A 23676-nucleotide genomic window follows, 5' to 3' on the forward strand; every position below is an offset into this window, starting at 1 on the left:
CAGAGCCCAGGAGAAGCAGGTGCGGGCAGTCTCCAGTGGGGCCCAAGGGGTCCCCAGTCCAGCGGGGAGCTGCAGCTTGGCAGGAGGTGGACCAAGGCAACTCCAAAATCTGCCCCTTCAAACACACCCAAATCCTAGGTGACATAATTTTGAATACACAGTTCTGGTTACAAGAACGAACAATCGGGTGCCAGAAATGAAGAACTAAAATCAGAGTATTAGGAACACAGATGTGTCCGTCCCTGTTATGGGTACCGGCTGAGGCGAGGGTTTCGGCGACCGTAAGCCTGAGGGAAGTGGTGTGGAGTGGAGGAGACCCTCCCATAAAATAAAAGCCCTCAGAGAACTGCACGCCTCAGGCAAGTGGCATCTAGAAAACCAACAGTTCACCATTGCGGGCAGAGGAAGTTATCTCTCTTGGTCTGAACTCGGGATTTAAAAAAGAAAATTCTTTTCAGAAGAACTTATCGCTCTGGCCCGTATCTCACAAGCTATTGTGTTCTCAAAATCCCTAAACTGAAAAATAATTAAAGTTTATCACTGTGTATTGATATCCCTGGGGTACCTGGTAGTAGCAAATAGAAAACTACTTTGAAAATACACTGCCATCGCTGGGCCCACAGGCTTCTTGTAGAAAAGTCAAATCACTCTATCTTACAAAAATCATAACTTATGTGGTAGAGAGTGAGAGGGAGCGAACGCAGCATGCAGGGAAGGCAGGGTCCCTAAACTTGATGCAATCATCTGAATGAGAACACGAAATGAATGCTTATAAGGAGTAAAGAGATACAAGGGAAAGTCTATGTAAACAAGTAGCATTACACTGAAAAAACAATACAAATATTTGAAAAAGAACCAGATAGAAATTCTAGAAATGAAATTGTAGGCAATGAAGGTAAACTCAATGAATGGGTTAAACAATGGATTAGACACTGCTTAGCTACTGGCCTGGAAGGGAGAGCCGAAGAAATTGTCCAGACTGCTGCACCCAGAAACACAGAGACGGAAATGTGTGAAAGAGAGGTTAGGAAGCACATTGTATATAGTGAGAAGATACAGAATACACCTGTAAGTAATGAGAAGACACAGAATATATCTAAGAGGATTCCCAGAAGAAAAGAATAAATAGAAAGAGGAAGAGGAAATACTGGAAGAGATAATGGCTGACCAGTGTTTCGAACTGATAAAAGATGTAAACATCCATATTTAATGAGTGTAACTGATCCCGAACAGGATGAATCAGAAAAAAAGTTATATGGCAACGCTGTGATAGACTATCAAAGTAAAGAGATCACAGAAGCAGCCAGAGAAGAGTTACCACCCTCAAAGAAACAAACTTTATCTCACGGAAGTTTTCTCAGAAGTGCTGACAGACATCAGCAGACAACAGAATATTCTTCTCAACGCTGCCAAGCGAGAATAGATGGAATACGGAATCAGAGTGACCAACATCCCAGTTTGTCCAGGGCTGCCCTGGTGTCAGCAGCGAAAACCCCCTGTCCTGGGAAATCGCCCCGTTCGAGGCAAGCTGGGACAGCGAGCACCCTCCGCTGCTCCGTGCAACTGAACTGTCACCAGAGAGTGAGCGTGCAGCAATGACATCTGACGGACACTGAAGGTGTTAACCTCTCAGAGGCCATTGCTGACAGAGTTGGACAGAACCATTGAAGAACAACCAACAAAGCCTAGTCTTTAGCAGAAAAGAAAACAGATTCCAGATAAAGGGAATGGGGTATCAGACCAACGGGACACCAGTGGGGTAGCATATTGATGGATACAAATAGGCGTTGACTATGTGAAGTGATGATTAAGATGGCTGAACTTGGGAGAAGGAGGAGGAGGAGGAGGAAGGAGAGGGAGAGGAGGAGAAACAGAAGAAAACCCTGAGGACAATAGCAGGTAAGACGCTGGGTAGGGAGATACACTGGTGACAGGAGTTAAGCTCCCCGAAGTCCTTGAATTGATTAGGATGAAGAAAGGACCACTGGCTAACTCTATACTTCGTTAAGTGTGCATGTTAAAGCTCTCTGGTGCCCCTTCCCCTTTTCTTCCTGAATAATCCAGTTTTAAAGCCGTTAGGACAAGACTGGCACCCATGCAGGTGGACAGCTGCCCCTCACGGAGGCCCCGAGTGGGGTGACAGAGCCCAGCAGAGTAAGGGGAGCACCCATACCATGGGCTGTGCGGTGCAGGCTGTGGAAGCCCGAGCAGGGCATGGAGGGCATCTGCATAGGGGCTGCCTGGTGTGGGGTGTCGAGACCAGGCCAGGGGAGGAGGAAGTTCACGTGGGGTGGGGTGGGGTGGGGTGGTGGTCTGCCTGGTGTTGACATTGAGTCTGGGTGAGTAGGGTGTCCACATGGGAGTGGAGATTGAAAATTTGTTACATAGTGTGTTCAAATAAATACCTTAAAGATAAGTGGGAGCTAGGTACATCTTTGTCAGAGCAGGAGAGAATTGCAGAGTACAAGGGCACACAATATGAAGAATCCTGTCGCGGTGGAACTGGAATTGGAGGTGTCTGTGAATCAGGGGGCTCCGTATAGGCAGAGACGGGACTGAACACAGATCTGAGTGAGGCGTGTGCTCCATCCACACGTGGGTTTCTTAGCTCACTCCACTGGGATGGCCTAGGGACCATGCTGGCAGCTCATCTCAGATGATTCTGGAAAATTCATATTGTGCAATATTTTCAACTTTTCTGTAAATTTTACATTGTTTCAAAAATTTTTAAAGTGTTCTTCAAATTTTTTTCCCTAGCAACATTATGGACTAGATGTCCCAAGAAGACCCTTCCAGGATCAGATAATTAAAATGCTGAATGTAAAATGGAAGGAAACAGCGTTTTAAAGCATGCCATAAAAAAGAGAACCATCCAGAGACCAGAAATGTCAAGAAGGCATGACTCCCCGGGAGTAAGCGAGCTCTGGAACGCTAGTTTGTCCAGCTCACCTCGCGCCCTAGAGCCTCAGCTTTATTGGGTCACACGTGGGAAACGGCTTGGTGCCGGAGGAAGGAGGGTGGTCCGATGAGCAACCTGAACCTACTAAGGGTACTGGCTCAGTTGGTTGGGGCATCATTTTGTGCACCAAAATGTGCTGGGTTCAATTCCTGGTCAGGACACGTACCTAGGTTGCAGGTTCGATCCCTGGTTGTGGTGCGTAAGGGAGGCAACTGATCAGCGTTTCTCACATCGATGTTTCTCTCTCTCTCTCTCTCTCTCAAAAATCAATAAACCTATCCTTGGATAATTTTTAAAAATTACTCTCCATGGGTTTGGGGCTGGATCCACAGCATCTGTGTGTTCCGGAAGGTTGCCAGGTAAAGGTTGAGTCTAGAGAGTTCCTGGTTCAGGGTTACGTAGTTAGCCAGGTTTTCTCAGATACAGGTCTTGAAGCAAGGATTTAAAGTGCTGAGGCTTATTTGGTACTAAATCCAGGGCAGATGGACTGAAGCAGAGGGCACTGAGGCGAGGGAACCTGGGGAGCTGTGCTGTGAGGTCTTGCTGCAACCATCCACTACTTGACGATGAAGCCTGCAGAGCCCCAGCTGATGCTCGGCAATCAGGTGGCCTCCACGGGAAAGGGACTGGACTTCTCCCCCCCCCCGCCCCCCGCCCTTCCCATCTCCTGTGTGCCTCTGGGAAGGCAGCTGCTCCACACTTCCACCACACTTCCAGGTGGAGTCCTCTGGCTCCTTGGCAGGTGTTTGGGATGCCAGGTCTATGCGCATCATTGGGGTGTCTTGTTTGTATCTAGAAGTGGTGGGGGAAGCCAGAAACCACACGCATGTGGCTAATGGTCTGGGGCACATGTGACAGTGAAGCAGGGGTGGTGCAGGCATGCACAGGACAGGTTCTGGTCAGCCGCTATGCTGGTCAGCCGCTATACCGGGCAGCTGGTCCAGAAGGCAGGCAGGGGAATGTAAGCAGATGTGAGACATTAGGCTCAGCTAAGTTCCCCCTGGTGGCCGCTCAGATCCAATCACCCTGTCCCCTTATTTTAGGCTTCATGCTCTGATACTGAGGCTCCATTTTTATTTTTTTGAAAACACGGTATGCTCATTTCTTCTTAGAGAAGAGAGGAGCACACCGTCTTCAGAGTGGTAGCCAGTGGTGATGTCTTGGAAGATATGAGGCAAGCGTTCGGTGATTTGTGCCTGTCGGTCCCGCCAATGCAGTTGGTCTTGATGTTGTACTTCCCAGCCTCAGTCTCCCTTCACTACCACGTGTTCTGGGTCCCCCCCCCCCCCACCCCCGCTTGGTCAGGAATTACGCTGGTTGGGTTGCTGGCCCAGTGTCCTGGCCCTGACCTTCACCTGAACTTTGTGCTGCTCTGCCCTCCCTGGGTTGTGGTTTGTAGCGGATGGCTTTGTGTCCTGCTAGTGGACCCTTACCATTCACCTGTGCAGACAGAAGGCTGCTGTCTGGGAACACCTGCAGAGTCTGTGACTGAAGGACCACGCTCACCATGAGCAAAGGGGAAGTGTCAGAAAATGGCACCCCGTGAAGCAGCTCTGAACCATGGGTGGACCTGGAGATGATGGATAAAGCCGCAGGTCCTCATGGTTTGGCTTAGTGTGTTCTCCACTGACTCTGAGTGGCCCGGCAGGATTTCCCTCCAGTTGCCCACGTGGCAGAGTGGTTGAAATCGGTTGAGAACACTGGCTTTCCACTTCCTGTCTGGCTTCTCACTTCCCTCCTGGTGTGTTCCGCACTTACTCCCATGTAAACTGTTTGCACGCCGATCCTTGTGTCCGTTGCTGGGGAACCCACATTGAGACATATCTGCTGTACTTGCTCATTGACAGTTAATACTGGGCATGGTAGGACGATGAGACACCACGAGCCTCCATGTTTTGGACACACCCGAACCCGCACCCACTGTGGAGGGACAACCCTAGTTCCCCCTAAGCATCAGTGTCAATTTGCCGCCAAGCTCACACACATGCACCAGCTCACTCCTGGGCCTGCTGGCCAGTGCAGAGCCCACTGCCCACATGGAAGGGCAGCTCTCCTTCAGTGGAGATCTTGCAGATGTCCTCTCCTCCAGTACCTCTAATCCTTCAAATTCCCAATTTGGAGCCAAATTCCACAAGTGGGTCATTGAACTCGACTATGACAGGGGCTATTTTGCATATCACTCCTTGGTTCGTTTTCTGGTGATCAGAGACTACAATATATTGGTTGTTGGTGCCGTTGGAAACCAGACTATGTGACTGGTTGATTCCCATGTACATGCTGCGTTCTTGGGGTGAGCTCCCCTATTTCACATGTGTTGAGCCCCAGTTAGCAGCTTAGCCAGCCTTGGACAAGCTGTTCCAGCATTCCATCAAATTGGTTGCTTCTGGTGGAGGTGTGCATTGTAAGACCCAAAGTCCTGTGGTTGTAAGCCTACTAATACTGCACTGATGCCAAGCAATGAGTTCCTTACTGAGCGGTGGGAGGCTCTGTGGGAGACCGTATCGATAGAGGAGATGTCTGTAAGCCTCAGGTGGTGGTGCTGGCGCAGGCACTGTGGTCAAGGAGAGCAAATGCGTATGCAAAGTCTGTTTGGGTTCCAGTGAACAAGTTGGTGCCCCCTCCCGGTTAGAAGAGGTGTTATATAACTGACCCACCACTAGGTGGCTGCCTGAGCTTCTCAAGGAAGGATGGTTTACAAGGGACCTGCTTTAGTCTCTATTCAGCAATGGCCATAGTTAGAATAGGCTGATGCAGGCCAGGCAAATGCAGCCTCTTTGCCTTTGGCTTGCCCATGAGCAACAAGCTCCCCTTAGCCCTTTGTGTGATTTGGATAGGAGTTGGCCCTAGTCCAGTCTGCCCTGTGTAACTCTTCCCTGTGTAATCACAAATTAAGCCCTTCAAGTTCCACTCATGGGATCCAGGTGAGAAGCAAGTAGTTCCATCACTGCTCTGTCTTTGGCGGTGTTCACATGTCAGGGTGAGGCTTACTGCATGATTCTTTCCCAGGAATTCTCATCACTGTTTCTCCTTCATCTCCAACAACCTTTTTAAAATAAATACCTTATTTTTCAGACCATGAAACGTACGTAGGTTTTAGAGGAGGAAAATAGGAAAAGCCAGGTAAGCTACATTCGGACTATAAGATGCACCCCCATTTTCCTCCCACATTTTGGCGGGGGGGAAAGTGCATCTTATAGTCCGAAAAATGCAGTATTCCATTTGGATGGAGGGTGTAAGAGAAGCGAAAGCACTTTTTAGGTAGTGCCGTGGTGTATTCCATCTTCTTCTGGCACCTCACTTTGATAGCTGGGATCTGTCATTTTAGGATGTCAGGCAGAGCATCTAATTTTAATATTCTACAAAACGTGCATAATCTCACATCCCACGAGTCAGCCTGGAGAAATTTTCACACGTGCACAAGAAGTCACGTGCTTCATTGCAACACTGCAATAGAAAGAAAGATCAGAAGAAAAAAACGGAACCCTAAACAAAGGAGCAGGCTAATAAACTCCAGTGATTTGAATAATGGAGTACTATGTAGCAGTTAAAAATGAATGCATAAATCTCAAAAACATAACAGTGAATACCAAAGGCAGGTTGGAACCATACAGTATAATATTATTTATTTAAGCATCAGAAACCCCACAGAACACAACATAGGATGGTTTTGAATGTACACCTATGTGAAAACATTAAGTACAAACAAAAATGCTACATGTCAGTCTCTGGGAAAGGAAAGAGGAATAGAATAAGTGAAAAATCAAACCCTTTAAAGAAGACAGAAAGTGATTTTTAAACAAATATAATACAATAGTTACATTTAATTATTCATATTAAAATTTAATAAATTAATATGATATAATTAATGGTGACAATTAAAAATATAACTTAATACACAGGTACAATTTAAATTTAATAAAATATCACATTTCATATTGTGCCATTTAAAAAAGAATTTTATAGTACTTTTGAAATTATTCACAATTAAATTTAAAATGTTTAGAAAAAATAATGGACTTGGTACTGTGAAAAGCCAGAAGCTCTTAGTTTCTAAATATTTTAGTACGAGGATGACTTTTTTGGCATAAAATACACTCCTTGTTAATTTTAACACTTACTCTACTCACTTGAGTAACAGTGGTACTGTGGTATGAGGTAATTTTTATTCCATTTTGGAACAATGAATAATGCTAACAGATTAGAGTCATTTGCCCCAGAGATGTAAATAACTTAGCTTTTTCTCTAAGTATCAATGTTTTTTTATGTGATGGGTACATTTGGAGTTCTATTCAAAATGTAAACCTTCTATTCAGAGTTTATTCTAATTCATCCATAGAGATTCCCCCACCAGCTGCGTTGGGACTCGAGTCCTGAGGAGTGTGGGTTGGAGGATCCCCTTTGCCCCTTCCTCTCCAGGCTGCTCTGCCAGGACACCTGGGCAGCCGCGGGTGCCCTCCTCTCTGCATCAGCTCTCCCCTGTGGTCCCGTCCCACTGGGTGTCCGAGGCAGACACCCAGTCTGTCTGTTCATGTGCTTCTATTGGTCTTCACACCATTGAAGGCAAAAAGGGATATATTAACCAAAACTATGAATTTGGTGCAAAAAATTATTTTCACAGTCTCTGACTATTTCCTCTTAATACATTTATTTCAGACTGTTCTGCTTAAAAACATTTATTGAACATCTTCTATGCGCCAGAAACTTTGCCAAGTCCTGGCAGTAAAAAAGATGATTAAGATACAACTTTTGCTTTAAGACCCCAGGTGACAAACAGGTGACTAATGACCTGTTTGTAATCCCTCTCAGAACTTGGAGAACAGGAAAGATCTGGTTCTCTCACATCCTGTCCTCTCTGCTGAGCCCCAGACTAGTAAACCTTTCCCCTAGCTATTCCATGGTGACCTCACATTAAACACGTCAAAAAGGTTTTCTCTTTTTTTCAGACTCCTCTTCCCTGTTTCTCTCTGACCTGGCTTGAGATCTCAACTTTCAATCCCCCACCCTTATTCCTTCAATGATCTGTGGGTCTTCAATGGTTACAATTATTTTTCATTCCAGGGGTTGCCCCTCTTGGTACACAGTTCTCTTGCCATCTTAATTCTGGACTCACCTAATTGCCTCTTAATTGGTCTCCCTGACTCTGTTTTCTCTTTCTCTGGTGTATCCTGTTACTGCGGGCAGACTGGTCTTCCTAAAGCACCCCCTTGATCATGTCACGTCACTGCACCCACGCCTTCAGCGATGCCCTGGTGACTAAAGGCAAAGAAGTCCAGCCTCCCCCAGCTTCCTGCCCTTCTTTCTAGGGCCCCAATCGACCTTGCTTCTGCGTATTCACTTTCCTGGCCCTCACGTTCAGGTTCACTCAGTGCCACTGTTTATAGGTAGATAAAACGAAAGAAAGACTTCATTGCAAATTTTGTCTGATGGCAACTTTGAACTGCTCACATTCAGGAGGCAAGCTCTCTTTGCCTTGGTATCTCATTTCTCTTCCTAGAGTCAGCATGGTTATCTCCTAGTGGTGGTTCAGCGTGTGGTGAAAGTATCCGGTGCTAGGCTCCCAGCTCGCCAGGTGTGGCAGAGGGGTAACAACGGCAACAAAAACGGCAACATCAACGGCAACATCACGAACAGGTCTGTGAAATCCTTGTCGGTCACTTTGGGGCAGCAGCTTAGGGAGTGGCCCAATCTGAGGCTGGCTACCCTTGCTGTGTCACGGGCCCAGGATGTCACCCACAAGTGCCTTCATTAGCGCACACTCCGAAGAAAGAAAAGTCTAGGCTTCTAAAAGCAGCCGCTGAGGGGGTGGGTTTCAACTCTAATTTGGACGCTGCCTTTCCCCGTCTCCTCAGGAGGTCGTGGAGGGAGCCACAAATAGGGGCTCACTCAGTACTGTCACGGGCAAATGAATCATGTTCTAATTGTGGATTATCAACAGGCTACAAGTGTGTCGGAAGAGCTACAAACATTGTTTGCTGTAGGCAAACAAAAGGTTCTGATCTTTTATATTCATATATTTTTTATTTATTTATTTTCCTTCTTACTCAGTTTATTGGGGTGGCTTTGGTTCATAAAATTACATAGGTTTCAGGTGTACAATTCTGTAACACATCATCTGTATGTTGTAGTGTGTGTTCCCCACCCCAAGTGGATAAACTAGAAGTCTGTTTTCTGTTTGTACCCAACTTGGTGTCTGAAATATTTTCAGCACTCACACAGTTTCCTCTGTGTCAGATTGTGCCAGACTATCTAGTTCCCTAAGATGATATGTTGAAAAGGAAAGGACATTTCAGGGGAAATGCCATACCCTGTGTGAAGAACTGTAACTTAGCAAATGGCCGGTAACACCCATGCCCGGGGTGTACCAGGCTTACCATCAACGCACAATTTCCTTCTGGCTTGTAGATTGCATTTGGATGACTTCCAGTAACAACCTTCGGGTAAAATTAGCAAGAGATGCCAATGGGAAGGTAGTTTAGGACTTTTATTTAGAAATAAAAAAAGAAGAATTGTTCTTCACTGAGCTATGGAAGAGCTTTAAGTCACTGGAGGTCTTAAGGGATCAGCTCTGCTCCGTGCAATTTGGGAATTCGTTTCAATTTACTAATCTGTGAAATAAGGTTGTAAGAGTAAGGATGGCGTTGCAAGTCATGCTGATGTCTGTGTCCGTTATTTTTACTGTCTCTAGATGTTAAGTGATTGTATAAAAAATATTGTTACATTGGTTCACAAGTCAGTGGCGGCAAGTCTCCTCCCCTAAATGGTTGGAGGTCCCACTGTAGCTATGCCACCTGAGTGTAAATGAGGTTTACCCCTGAGGGGCAAGGCCCTCGTCAGTGGAGGGTTGCAATGTGACCCCTGGACGATGTAGAGAGAGCTGGCACCGTGCCAGAGTTTTTCACACAGCTCAGTTCTTACTGACCCACTGAACTCGGTAACAGGGTATTGTGAACGACTTTGTCCTTTAGTGCTGGGATTATGGCAAAGGCACAAAGCTGAAGACAAGAACGGCCAAGTAGCCCCTATCCTGAAGAGTCACCTCCATTGTGGTCCTATGGGTTTGTTTCCTAAGAGGGGGTGAAACGCGCCTCCTCCATACTCCCCTGTCCCATCCCTGTCCACAGGAGGATTTGAGATGGAGGGTGACAGCAGGGCCCAGGTAAGAGCTTTCCCCCCTCCCTTCCCCCGGGAGGGTCTCTCTTCCCCAAGAAGCTAAGTGATGGGCCTCCAAGGGAATCGGTCGTAGGGGTTGGGGGCATCTGAGACATGCGGCCCGTGTCCTCTCCCTGATGGGTATGTGCTGAGCTCCAGAACCTGCAGGCTCACTCTGTACTGACCCTGGAGTAGGACAGAGCAGGGCAAGGGAGTTTTAGGTGGGCCGGGCACATGCCTCCTTGCGTGTATCGGACAGAAACCTGACTACTGCTAGTCTGGAGATTTCTGAGCTGGAGATTTGTAGGAACAGCTGTCCCCAGCAGGGTAAGGAGAGGCCAGAGTGTGAGGTGCCGAAGAAGAACAGGACGGAGCCACACCGACCCTAGAGACCCTCTGAGGGCACAGAAGGGACCACCCAGAGATGAGAGGAGGGGCAAGATGATAGCGCTGCCCGGGTGGCCACTGGGTCAAGCAAAGCACTTCCCCAACCCAAAGAAAGGGCTGGAGAAAGGGACTACAAATGGAACAAATGAGAGATAGGGATTCCCTTTTTTCCTGGGGGTCCTTGGGACTTGGGGGGAGGGCAAGATACAGTTGAGAACTGCCCCAAGAAAATCACGCACACTGTCTATGAAGAGAACACGAAGCCAGGGCATCTACCCTCACGGACACGGCTGCTGCCCGCACTTATTCCTCCTCACGGCCCCTGCAGGGTCCAAGAAGCCAGAACTTGAGAAGAGTGGGGAGGAGCCTGCAGAGTCAAACCATGTTCATTCTTCACTCCAAGAGCCCGTGGCTGTGGCTCTAACTATCTTGAAGAAGGGCAGACGGACAGGTTTCCAGCAGCCAAAGTATTAGGGTGTTTGGCAGGAGCAATCCTGACAACCACGAGTGACCAGTCAGCTATGGGGCGTGCCAGGAGGTACTGGCAGGGAGCAGGACAAAGGGATATCAGAAACTTTCTGAGTCCACTTTCCAGAGATGTTAGCTGGGGTGAGATTGGGAGGTGCAAAAGGAGATCGCAGCCTTTTCTTGGAACCCTATGCTCTGGAATGCAGGAGCAGGAGGTGACGGGTGGGGGAGGGGCCAGTCTGGGGAAGAGGCTCCTTATAAGAGAGAAGGAGCTTGAGTAGGAAGGCAGGTTTGTAACCGAATGCAGGTCTGGCTGCCTGATGCTTTGAAAGCCAATGCTTCAGAGGGCAGTGCTGATGTGAAGGGGTTTATTCAGGTGCTGGCCACCTGGAAGATGGGGGACTCATGTCTCAAAGCCCACCTCAACATCGCAGTGCAGGTAGAGGTGTTTACAAGGAGGGAGAGGGGAAGCAGAACAAAGAGACCAAGGGAGGGGGTTGCAAAGTTCTCTACATGCCAACGAGCACAGTCCACCCATAAGGCAGGTGGTGGTCGGGTGAGCGTCATCCTGGCTGAGGCATCCTGGAATCACTGTCGAAGATCAGCAAATCTGGAGCTGGAATGCCTGAAGGTTGGATCTGTATCTTTTGAAGTTAGTTCCTAAGATTCTTATGCAAACATGCTGTTCATCTCTACAAGCTACTTATTAGTCAGAGTCAGCACTTACAGAAACAACATCAAAAGAATGGGGGGTGGGCTGCAGTTCCCCGCTGTTACATGCTGAGCAGTGGTAGCACACTGAACCTTCAAGGAGGAGGAAGGGGTGTCCTATTTGGCAGTGGGTCCTTTGTCCCCATCTCCTGGAGTCTTCCCTCGCTGTTGGTGAGGACTGAGGGCAGAGGTTTGGGGCCAGGGGCATGGTTTCTCTCCCCATTAGCTAGAGTCATATTATTGTTCAAAGCTGGGACTGAAAGGCATTGAGGAAGTCATCTGACACCCTCGTTTTATATCATCTCTGCTCTGCTAGTACCCAAGATAAGCAGCTGATGGTATTGTTGTAGATTTTGCATGAAGCCATAAAGACTGTAAACAACTCTGAATACTTAATTTTGATTGGACAGATTTACTGTTTCAGAGAACACTTTCCTGGACCGCTCTTTCTCCTCCCTACACAGGTATTGCAGAGAGTCCTTGCACACTGGGGCGGGGGGTGGGGGAGAAGAAACCAGTGTCCGATCAAAGGCTCTGGTTAGTTGCCTATAGTTCTTGTCATTTGGCCCCTGCTGCCCTGCTCCAGCCACATCGCTTAGTGGAGCCATGAGGTACCTTGAAGTTCCCCTGAGAGCCACACCACTCTCCCACCAGAGACCCTGTCCCTGCTGCTGGGACCTGCCAGCATTCCAGCTGTCTCCCGGCAGGCTCGGCCACTCCTGCCCATGCTGAGGACTTTGTAAGAGCCAAGACTTTTAAAAAGCAGATCAAGGCTGTTGTGGCTGGCTGCTCTCTCCCAGAAATGCTTAGTGTTTCTTTCCTCTGTTATCGTTTGGTCATGCCCCCCATTAATTTCCCACATGTGCCTGAACCTAGTGGTGAACATGGTTTAGGCTCAAGCCGGGACTCCCTTCTTTACACCATGGAGAGATGGCATTTGAGGCGAGGTGAACCTGGAGCTACATGCCATGCGTGAAGACTCGAACTAACATGTCCAGTGAGCACAGTTACTGTTTAGGCTTAGCCGCGCTGGGGCTGGAGAGAAGGTGTGAGAAGGAGGAAGACGAGAAGTGGTCTGCTCTCTGGAGCCACGAGGAGGCAGTGTGGGGCCTGATGGCTGAGCGAGGGGCAAGGAGGAACTTTGTCCATGTAAGGCCCTGTGCTGTCCTGCCTGATATTTAAGTGACAGCCGAGGTTCAGCTCACCGTGACTAGTTTGCGTTTATATTAATTCAAATCTGTAGTTATTTTTATTTTAGGACTACTTTTCTCCCTCAAATGTGAACATTCTCCTTGTGCAATAATGACAATTATCTTTAATAGTGATTCGACCTGGAGATGAACGATCTCAGAGCCCTTCCATATGGCTGTGTATTTTATTAGAGCCATTTATTTATGACCCAAGTGTGGATGCCTAGTGGTGTGGGAAGCTGCAGATGATGATGGTTTTGTTGTAGATTTTGCACGAAGCAGTAAAGACTTGTTTACAACTCTGAACACTTCATTTTGATTGGACAGATTTACTGTTTCAGAGAGAGTTTCTGGACCTGTTGTGGGTGATTGTAATTGCTGTAATTGTGCTTGCTGTAGGGTGAATTGAGAAACTGTTCTGGAATATTAGTGGTGAAATTCTTCTCTTCCGATGCACTTCACAGGCATTTAGGTAGGCGAGTTTCTTTCTGAGGGCTAAAGGATGTGTTACTATTCTGTGAGGTGTGGATGCCAGGTACTTAATACTTGGTTACTGTATTTTTTGGACTATCAGATGCACTTCTCCCCCCCAAATTTGGGAGGAAATGGGGGTGCATCTTATATTCTGAATGTAGCTTACCTGGCTCGCTGGGGTGCGGGGGCAGTGGTGGAATGTTTTTTTTTTTTTCCTATTTTCCTCCTCTAAAACCTAGGTGTGTCTCATGGTCCGGTACATCTTACAGTCTGAAAAATACGGTAAATTCTAACTCGAATTTAGAAGAAACGCTGTTCTCTTATTTGATGAGCATCCCTCTAGAATTGTTATGGATTCTATTTTCTCCTCAACCTGGAGGAGAGCAGTCAGTGTCTCTTAGCTGAGCCCTTTCTACTGTGGCGAGAACAGGAACAAATATTTAGAGAATGCTTACTCTTGGTCCAGTGAGAGAGGGGAGGAGTCAGCGGGCTCCAGTGTTTGACCCTCAGGAGGAGCTCGCCTGGGAAGGGTGGGTGTTGAGCCCCCAGCCCAAGCCATAATTAAGATGCACAAGGTGGCTCATTTTATTTTCAGTTTTAATGGTAAAGGGATGGGTAGGATGTATAAATTATAAAATAAATAGGAGACACCTGAAACTAATGTAAAATCATATTGGATTACACTGTAATTGAAAAATAAGATTAAAAAGTAAAAACTAAAATTGAAAAAGAAACCGAACAGCTTGGACTTTGAAATTGAGCGAAATAGACTCTGAAGCCTGTATCTTCCACTTGCTACTGGTTTGACATTTTGCGTGTTTCTCGGTTGCTCTGAGCCTCAGCTTCTGCACTGGTAAGTTACTGTTTGCCTGGTCGGATTGTTAGGAGAGTTAAATGAAGTGGTGAGTGAGGAGCACCCAGCCCAGTGACGTACATTAGGGGAATAATGAACGTTGGCTGGCTTGACCACCAGGCATCCATTTTTGGCAACAGTATCCGACTTCCCTTTTGAGAACCATCCTCCTCCTGCTGCTTCAGAGGAAGTGCTGCCAGCAGAGCTGACTCCATGGCCAGCTTCAGGAACGTTATGTATCCATAGAACTCAAAACTGCCTGAGTAGCGGCCATAAAAAAGAAAGAAATCTTACCCTTTGCGACAACATGGATGACCTAGGGGGTATGATGCTAAGGGAAATAACTCAGCTAGAGAAAGACGAATACCATATGATTTCCCTTATAAAGAGTAAAATAAACGAATAAACAAAATTGAAACAGACACATAGGTACAGAGATCAGACGATGGTTGCTGGTTGGGAAGGGGGGTTGGAAGGCGATGAAAAATGTGAAGAGATTAAGAAGTACAAATTGGTAGTCCCCAAACAGTCACAGGGTGTAAAGTGCAGCACAGGGAGTATAGTCAGCAATATTGTGACCACTTCGTAAAGTATCTGATTGTCTAACCGCTGTGCACACCTGAAACTAATACAAAATACTATGGAGAGTAAACTGTCACTGAAAAATAAAAAAATTAAAAAACAAAACGAAACTGGATGAGTAGCGTATCTGCACCCCGCTATAGGACTCCTTCAGGGAATGGCGTAAGATAGACCGGTAGAAGCCCAACCCACTGTGGCAGTGACTGGGGAGAGGCACCTTTGCCCCTGTGAACTTGAACATAGAGAAGGACTGAAGCTGTTGGCAGCCGTGTTGCTCCCAGAGAGCCTCAGAATTAAGGTAGATGGCAAAACCAAGAGGTATGATTTAAGACATAATTTGAATTACAGATCCCCAAATGGTTCAGCTAGATGAACTAAAATACACTTCATTTTACTCAAGTTCTTTACTTGCCATCAAACGAGCCCCGACATGCAGGGTACATGATACGTTTTAGTGACTCTTTGTCCCCCTGCCCACTGTCCACTTCCAGGAGGGTCCTCCAGAGGAAGGACGAGCGCAGTGGAGCATTCCTTCAGAATTCCTACAAGGAGGCAGAAAACTCAAGGAAGGGCTTTCCAGATTCTGCAATTTTATATACATAAAAACTTCCAAAATATATTTGTGCTAAAAAACAAAATTCATAAAATGCCAACAATTACCATACACTCTCACTATTTCCTCATAAAAGAAAAAGCTTTTTGAAAACATATTCTAAAAATGATAAGTGCAGAATATATTAAAGGATAGCATTTTAAATGGAATAAATCTAGCTTTGAGAAAAATGAACTGCACTGTCCTTATTTCATTTTATTACAGCGCAGCAAAAATGTCAATGGTTTTATAAATTCTGGGCCTGAAATAAAGCTTCCTGGAATCAAATTCTGGCTCTACCACTCACTAGCTGTTCCTTAATTGCTCTGAGTTCCTATTTCTTCCTGCATAAAATGGAAATTGTCATCGTATCTGTCACATGAGGTTTCGGTAAAGATTAAAGAAGTTACTGTATGTAAAGTTTGTAGGATACTTATGTCTTAAGGATACTATATGCATGGCACATAGTAAATACTCAGTGAATATTATTGTTATTCTCATTGTTGTTATAATTATTAATCAACGCTCAGTATAAGTGTCCGGGACAGATGTCAGATTCCAGTTTCAGCCTTGACCCTAATTCTGTGACCTTGGCCAGGTCAGTCCAGCGATCTGGGTTCAGATGTGTGTAGGCAGAATGCAGGCATTTGGTGGGATAATCCCCAGAGCACCGTGAACTCCGGCAATGCAGGACGCCATGCACATTCTCTGATTATGCTCTTCCCTTGGCGGCAGGGGGCGGGGGTGCGGCAGTGAGGTGCCACCACTGGTCACCCAGCATTCACCTGGGATCGCCAGCCCGCCATCCATCCGGCCCCAGAGTGTTCCTTTAGATGCCGCTCTTCTTCCTGGGTGACAGGGAGACATGGGAGAGAAAAAACCTGTCGGAGGACTGAGTGAGTAGAGGGACTCAGGGTAGGAAGTTTCCAAAGATGAAGTTGGGAAGACTCCAGTGGTGCCGGACCCAGTAGGCCGCAGTTTTGTGCGTAGGGGCGGGGCGAGGAAGAGTGTGGTTCTGACCTCTGCACTGCCCTCCGCTGGCAAAGCCTCTTGGCTGAGAAATCCTCCACCTTGGGTGTCCCCCCTGTTGCTGAGCTCAATCCCATCCTTGAAAGAAAGCCGAGCATCCTCCTGGGTGAAAGTAAAGACGACGTGATGAGCTGTGGGTGTTTGGACATCATCTCTGCAAGGAAAGAAAAGTTCAGGTGGCTCAGGTAGAGGTTCAAGGCTCTATTCAGCTGAATGGTACAACTTCCTCTGCAAAAGCAGGGTTGGCGTTTTAATAGGGCATTCCTGCCAGTCAGGTAGGAATGTGATGGGATCTGGTCTCGGGCTGCATTTTTCTTTCACCAAAACTGGTATAAAATGTGGTTGGAACTGTGGGAGACAATGTCCGGTCTTCATCTCCTTTTCGGAGTCGCTGGTCCAGTGTCCTGTTAGCAGCCGTCGGAACTGTTCTTTGGAGAGCTAGCTGCCTTGTGGATTGTCTGTCCACTGTCTAATGCCACTTACAGTCCTGGGGAAGGGGGGACAGATAGAGGAGAAAAAAAGAGGGGGAAGGAAAAGAAGAGAGAAAAATACAAAAAGGAAAGGGGGGCGGTAAAGTCAAAGCAGGCAACTGGGTCTATTTTATTTCTCCACTATTAAGAATTTTTCTTAATTTTATTTTTCAGGTGGCTTTAAAATGCCTCTTCCCCCTTTGGACTTCATGTTTTCATTTTTATTTCCTAAACAGTCCAGTAAGTGTTTTTAAAAGTCCAGTAAGAGAGGAAGAGAGCTAAACTACGCAGATGTGTTTGTCTTACTATTCTTTAAACTGTACGTATGTATATAAATATTATAGCATTTATCTATGTGTAGTATTTCACAGTAAAATATGTCAAAATAAAGAGAGGGAAGGCAAAATATTTAGTTTAAGAATGAAAAGGAAAGCAAAACTCATATCTTACAATAACTCAATGCATCCTCCTTTGGGTCAGTTACATGTTTTTAAAGATAGGAAGCAATAAAGAATTTCAAGAGTTCGGGCTCTGGGAATCAGCACAGGCGCAGGCTCTAAGATGTCATTCCTATTGAGATCGTTAGTGCAGCCATGAAGCTTGGGAATTTCCATCCAACGCCAGTGAGGAGCAGTGTGGGGCAGGTCAAAGAGGAGAGGGTCCCGGCACTGAGATGAATGTGACGTTTTGCTGGTGACAGGCTTTATGTTTATGGGCCAAATCGCATTTACAAACCTGCCCTGCTCCTTGCTTCAAACTGCTTTACTACTCTCTTTTAAGACGAGCCTTCTTTGTGTTGCTTACATGAGGAATGAATAGATGCTTCCTTGAGAACCTGGTCTGTGGGTATATGCCGAAGTGTCAAGGAGGAAACACCAAATAAGACCTTCCTCCGCTTCAGCCCAGGACTTCAACTTAAACAGGAGAAATATGTTATGGACTGAATGTTTGTGGCTTCCCACCTGCAATTCATATGTTGAGATCCTAACCCCCAGAGATGATGGCATTAGTAGGTGGGGCCTTTGGGAAGTGATTAGGTCACGAGGGTGGAGCCTTCAGGAATGGGATTAGTGCCCTTCTGAAAGAGCCCCAGAGAGCTCCCCTGCCCCTTCTTCATTCATGTGAGGACACAGTAAGAAGGTGTCATCCCTGAACCAGGAAGGGGGCTCTAGCCAGACACCAAATCTGCCAGTGCTTTGACCTTGGACTTCCCAGCCTCCAGAACTGTGAGAAATAAATGTTTGCTGTTTAAGCTGCTTCTTCTCTGGTATTTTTGTCAGAGTAGCCCAAATGAACTGATACAGAAGAGAAAAGAGTCACATCTGGCACAAGCTCATTCTTGGTGGCACTGCCTTTGGTGTCCCTGAATCTCCCATGTTATTTTCCTCGGTCCCACTTCAGCTTTTTTCATGTCTCTTCCCCATCTGGGAGCCCACAGCCCTCTCGCCCTAGCCCTGTTTTCTCCCTCCCTCCCTCTCTGTCTCTAGTTATAAATATCAAGCTTCTCCAGAACTAGCCATCATAACCAGATGCGTTACTAGCTCAGTAACCAGATGCGAGTTTGGCAACGCAGAGAACCTTATCTGTTTATTAGTGTTGGTGTTCACATTTCAAGTCAATTAAATCCAACCAACATTTCTGAGAACTCCCGCTGTGTAGGTACTGGGACTAGCAAGGTAAGAAATGTGGCCCATGTCCCCCAAAAGCACATAGTTGGTTGTACTTTGGGGCCACTCATATTGCTCTTGCCAAGTCCCCGCAACAGAATGACTCCTGCATAATACTTTAGTTTGTTAGGTAGATTGAATCCACGTTTAGTAGTATCATTGATGATGATTGTTACTTAGTCAAATTTATTGGGAAAAAGAAAAAGACTGAATATTTCAATTACTTTTTTGCTCATCGAGAAGGCAGTTGTGTTATAGGTATCTGGCTATTGAAAAAGTCTTACAGGAGTTGAGGGGTGACAAGGTGGGCATCGGGGGGTCAGTGATCAGCTGTCAGGATGGTGTGGTGCTTGTGAGCCTGTGGCTGCTCGAACAGACCCTGACCTGAAGGACCCCCACGTGCTAATGGGAAACAGAAGGAAGGGGGAACAATGACGCTGTGCCTCGTGCAGATTTAATTCTCAACAAGAAAGTGAAATAGATGGTGTTCCAAAGGCTTGATGTGTGGCTACTTGAAATCTGTAACTACTTTTCCTTATTCTGGAGAACGGGCTTATCACAGCATGAATCTCCTTTCAATAAACAGCGAGCTGTGCTGTACAAAATGCAGAAGCTTGAATCTTCCCTGAACTTCAGTTATCCAGGAATGAAAAATGATTCAATTTGCAAAATCTGTTTAATTGTTATGCTTTGCCTTTTATATAATTTATTCCTCATGATTAAGTTGCTTAGATGAAAAGAAACCAATTCAGTCGAGTGAAACAACTTCAAAATTCTGGAAAATTGACAATGTCAAGGTGGCAGATGAAACTTCCCACTTTTGATTTAGATGTTGGCATGTTGCTAATCTTAACATCAGATATCTGAGTTTGAAGCTGGCCCACCACTTGCTGTGTTACCCCAACAAGTTTTTCAGCCTCTCCCTGCGTTACTTCTGCACGCTGGAGGTAGTAACAGTGCTGATTTCAGAGGATCCTTGTGAGGACTAAATTAGTTCTTCAAATAAGACATTTAGAAGAGCCCCTGGCACAGACAATCCGTCCACGTGAGTGTCGTTGTTGTCTTCATCATCATCATCATCATCATCATCATCATCATCATCTATCCTGGCAGGCTAATTCACTCAGTATCAGACATGTGTTTTCGATGATGAAGAAAGACTGCATTCGCATTGTTTACCTTTCAAGTTCAGCTAAAAATATCTGTGATGAGACAATTCTCGCTCATGGGTACAGTCATTGTACAAAGTTTCACCTCATGCTGCTCATCATTTAATGTGTTCCCTTTACTCACTGCTTCACGACCATTTAACTCACGGGTGACTCAGAGGACTGAAAGAACATTAGCCTTTCTGTTTCTTTCTTTATTTAGGGTTGAAGCACGTAGTAGCTGGCTTTTGAAAATGAACTTGGCAAATGGGTTCATTATCGACACATTTTGCTCTGTTCTCTCTCTGACTATACAGGGAACAACAATAAATCCCCTGGTGCCTCACGTGGGACAGAAGGAAGCTCGCTCTGAGACTCACCCAGCGTCTCTCTATAGCCAGACCCCAGAACCAGGGGTGTTTCAATGCACTCCAGGAGAAACGGCGTTGGGACTGGCTTCAGACAATGTAAAAGTATTTAGATTTATTGAAATGGGGTTAAAGACGATTCATTGCCTTCATGTATATACATAAAGAATATATAGAGAATGTTGTGTGCATTTATTTATCTACTGAAGACAAAAAAGAGTATTTGTTGGGTTGCCAGGGGTAACATTTGATGTAGCTGGTATGAAATGAGCAAACTCTAGAAAGGGGCTTCCTTGGGCCCAGGGGGGTGCCTCTTACAGATACAGTCTGTTTCTTATTCCCACTTGTTCATGGAGCACCTCTGTCTAAAAAGCCCTCCCTGTCTACTACCCTCTCTGCTAACACCAATCCCCTGGTTTGCTCATTTATAAGTCACTGCGTGCTGCCTCTGATTGCTGTCCTCTCCTCATCTGGAGCTGTGGGTGGAAACCACTGAGACATTTTCACTGTCTTAAAGCTGCCTTTAGCCAATGTCTGCCTCCTGCAACGCCTTTGTTTGAGCTGTTGATGACTTGAGGTGACTCCACTAGGGACGCACAGGAGGCCCCCAGGCACCAAAGTGCAGGAATATTTTCTGGGGCCTCAACGAACCAAAGCCAGGCTGGGTTATGTGCAAAAGTGAATCTTGCCTCCGTTCTGTTAGTTTTTTCACAAGTCCCAAAACAGAACTTACTTTTCACCCAATGTCATATAGAAGTATCAGTAAGCTGTAGTGCCATTTGATTTGACCTGTAGGCCTATGTGCTTCCTAGGATGCAAAGTGCAAACATGTAAGAAATGGGCTAGAAGGTGACTCTGAGCCATAGACGCCATGCTGAAGTCAGATGGCATTTCTCCTCTGAAGCCTGAGGCTCTGCTATTGGACCACGTCTCTGGGTCTGACATTTTGGTGTGAATTCTTCTCAGGCTTCTGACCAGCTGTCCGTCAGTATCCAGGCTTACTCGGGGGAAGGCAATGCCTAGGCTCGGACTGGACGTAAGTTTTTAGGACTTTGATGAAACTCATTAGAGCTTCTTCAGCTTCTTGCTCGTCAGGATGTGAGTTGGGAAAAGACCAGAACTTTAAAATACCATGAAAGACTTGTAGGCAAGGAAATTTAAATTACAACATCAATGCATTACCTAATGTTAGACTCTAGTATACATATTTACCTGTAACACACATACACGTTTAAAGCTAGGAAGGAAAGGTACTAAATTATAAGAGTAATTATTTCTAGGGTTGTAGGATCGTAGCTTTTTGAGTCTTAAATTTGTTTATTTTGTTATATTTTCTACTTTTGTTTATAATAGCATGCATATTTGTTGACTATTCATAAAAGTATTAACTATCTTTTTAAAGAGAATAAGTAAGTAAGTAATTTAAGTAATTTAAGGCTAGGTGGCAAATGATAGAGATGGAACTGACAGATAATGATAACGATGTAATACAGAGAGAATGTCCAAGATTATTGAATGCCTCTTTGCAACAGCATGGATGGACCTGGAGAGCATTATGCTAAGTGAAATAAGCCAGCCAGATAAAGACAAATACCATATGATTTCACTCATATGAGGAATCTAGTGAACAAAATAAACTAACAAGCAAAATAGAGACAGACTTATAGAGAGAGACCAGACATCTGTCAGAGGGGAGGGAGTAGAGGGGGGCTGGGTAAGACAGGTAAAGGGGTTCAGCAAGAATCAAACAACAAACAACAAAAACCTTCATAGACACAACAGTGTGGGGATTACCAGAGGGAGAGGGGGCGGTGGGGCAGATAGGAGAGGGTAAAGGGGGGACAAATGGTGGTGGAAGGAGACTCGACTTGAGCTGGTGAACACACAATACAATATACAGATGATGTACTATAGAATTGTACACTGGAAAGCTATGTAATTTTATTAACCAATGTCACCCCAATACATTCAATCAAAAACTACAATGAGATACTGAATACTTTTGTATTAGTTCTTTGATCATTCTCAGTCACAGTAAGAAAACTGAGTGTAGCAGGCCCAATACAAAGAGTTATGTTTCAATCTCATGGTGTTAGTATCGGGCTTGGTATTTGCAAGGCTTCAAGACATCCAGGCAAAGGGGAAAAGTGGTCAGTCACCCAACGTGTACATTTCATGTACATGCCCGCATACCCATGTGACTTCAGTCTCGGCTTTCCATTCAGGGGCTTTGACATTGTATAGGCAGAGTGGTAATGAGAGCGTTTCAAGGAAATACTATGGCACATGCATAAAATGACATTTTTTTTTCCTCTTATTAACCAGGGCTGAGAGGCTGTCTGGAGGGAGCTCTCTAGGAAAGAAATAGGAGCAAATGTTCTCTTTCCCAGAGAATTCTGTTTAAGAAATAAATCCTTAACTTAGGCTAAGCCAGTTCAACTAAAATAGGGTTGACCTTGATAGTGTTGAGTTTATTGCACTTAAATGAATACTATATTCAAAAAACCGACTAAGAGCTTGCACTCCTAGTCTTTTAGAACCAATGAAAAGATAACTTAAAAGCATCCATAAATGAAAATGCTACATTGTCTCGAAAGTAAACTCTTTCTCAGGGCAAGGCCCCTCAGGCAGGTTAGATCTTCCTTAAGCACAGTTCCAGCCAAGGCCTTGTTCTGAACCCTTCAGTGACTTCTGTGGAATTCTTTTTCTTCTTTCTTTCTTTTTTTTCCCAGGAGACAGAATCTTCATTTCAACAAAATCATGGTAGATTATGATAGATGTAGAAAGTACATGGAAAAACTGAATATTGAAGCAAAACGTTGACTATTTCCTCATTTTAAGAATTGTGTCAGAATTCATCGTAGAAGAAGAAATACCCTTCTGTTTGAGAAAACCATCAATAGGTTATGTGAAGGCAAGGCCTCAGCACGGCCTGCAGGGATGGAGTGAGGAGAAAAAGATCATTACGTAGCAAAACGGTGATTGCCTCGGTTTGAGGGGTTGGTTGCCAAGATTTTAATTCACTGACTTTTCAGCTCCTTTTGGTGGCAGATGTGGAGTGGGACCCATAAAGCCTGGGAATGGGTTTCTGAGGCCAAGCACCCCCACCCCCTTCTAGGAGCAGAAACATTGCTTTTGAGTTTTGTTTTCCTTTTCCGCGTTGTCATTTCCTTAGGATATCTTTGGATTCAGTAAAGCCGATTATCGTAATAGTCTAACACCTGTTTTGTTTGCAAGCTGCCTTGGGGAGTGCAGGCAGCTGACTGTTCCCTCACCCCCCGCCCCCACCACACACACACAGGTGGGTGGATGGCACCGCATGGATAGAACATCTCACAGAGAAGTGGGAGAGATATCCAGGCGTGATCGGGGAGAAAGGGGAAAGGCCATTTGGGTTTGGAGGAGAAAGGATTCAACTAAGACATCTCAACCCATCTCAACACATCCTTATGACTAGATTCCCTGTTCATAAGGTGGAATTTTGGCCTCTTTTATTTGGATGTTAAGAAAAGAGGCCACTTAAAAGACTAGACCACTTGGAAGCACTCGGATTCTATACAAAATAGATGGAAGTGGAGATTCTCTGGTCACCGGGGGGCTGTGGTTTCATTAAAGGGTTCTCCAGGCCC

This window comes from Desmodus rotundus, chromosome 6 (assembly GCF_022682495.2).
Source record: "Desmodus rotundus isolate HL8 chromosome 6, HLdesRot8A.1, whole genome shotgun sequence".
NCBI lineage: Eukaryota > Metazoa > Chordata > Mammalia > Chiroptera > Phyllostomidae > Desmodus > Desmodus rotundus.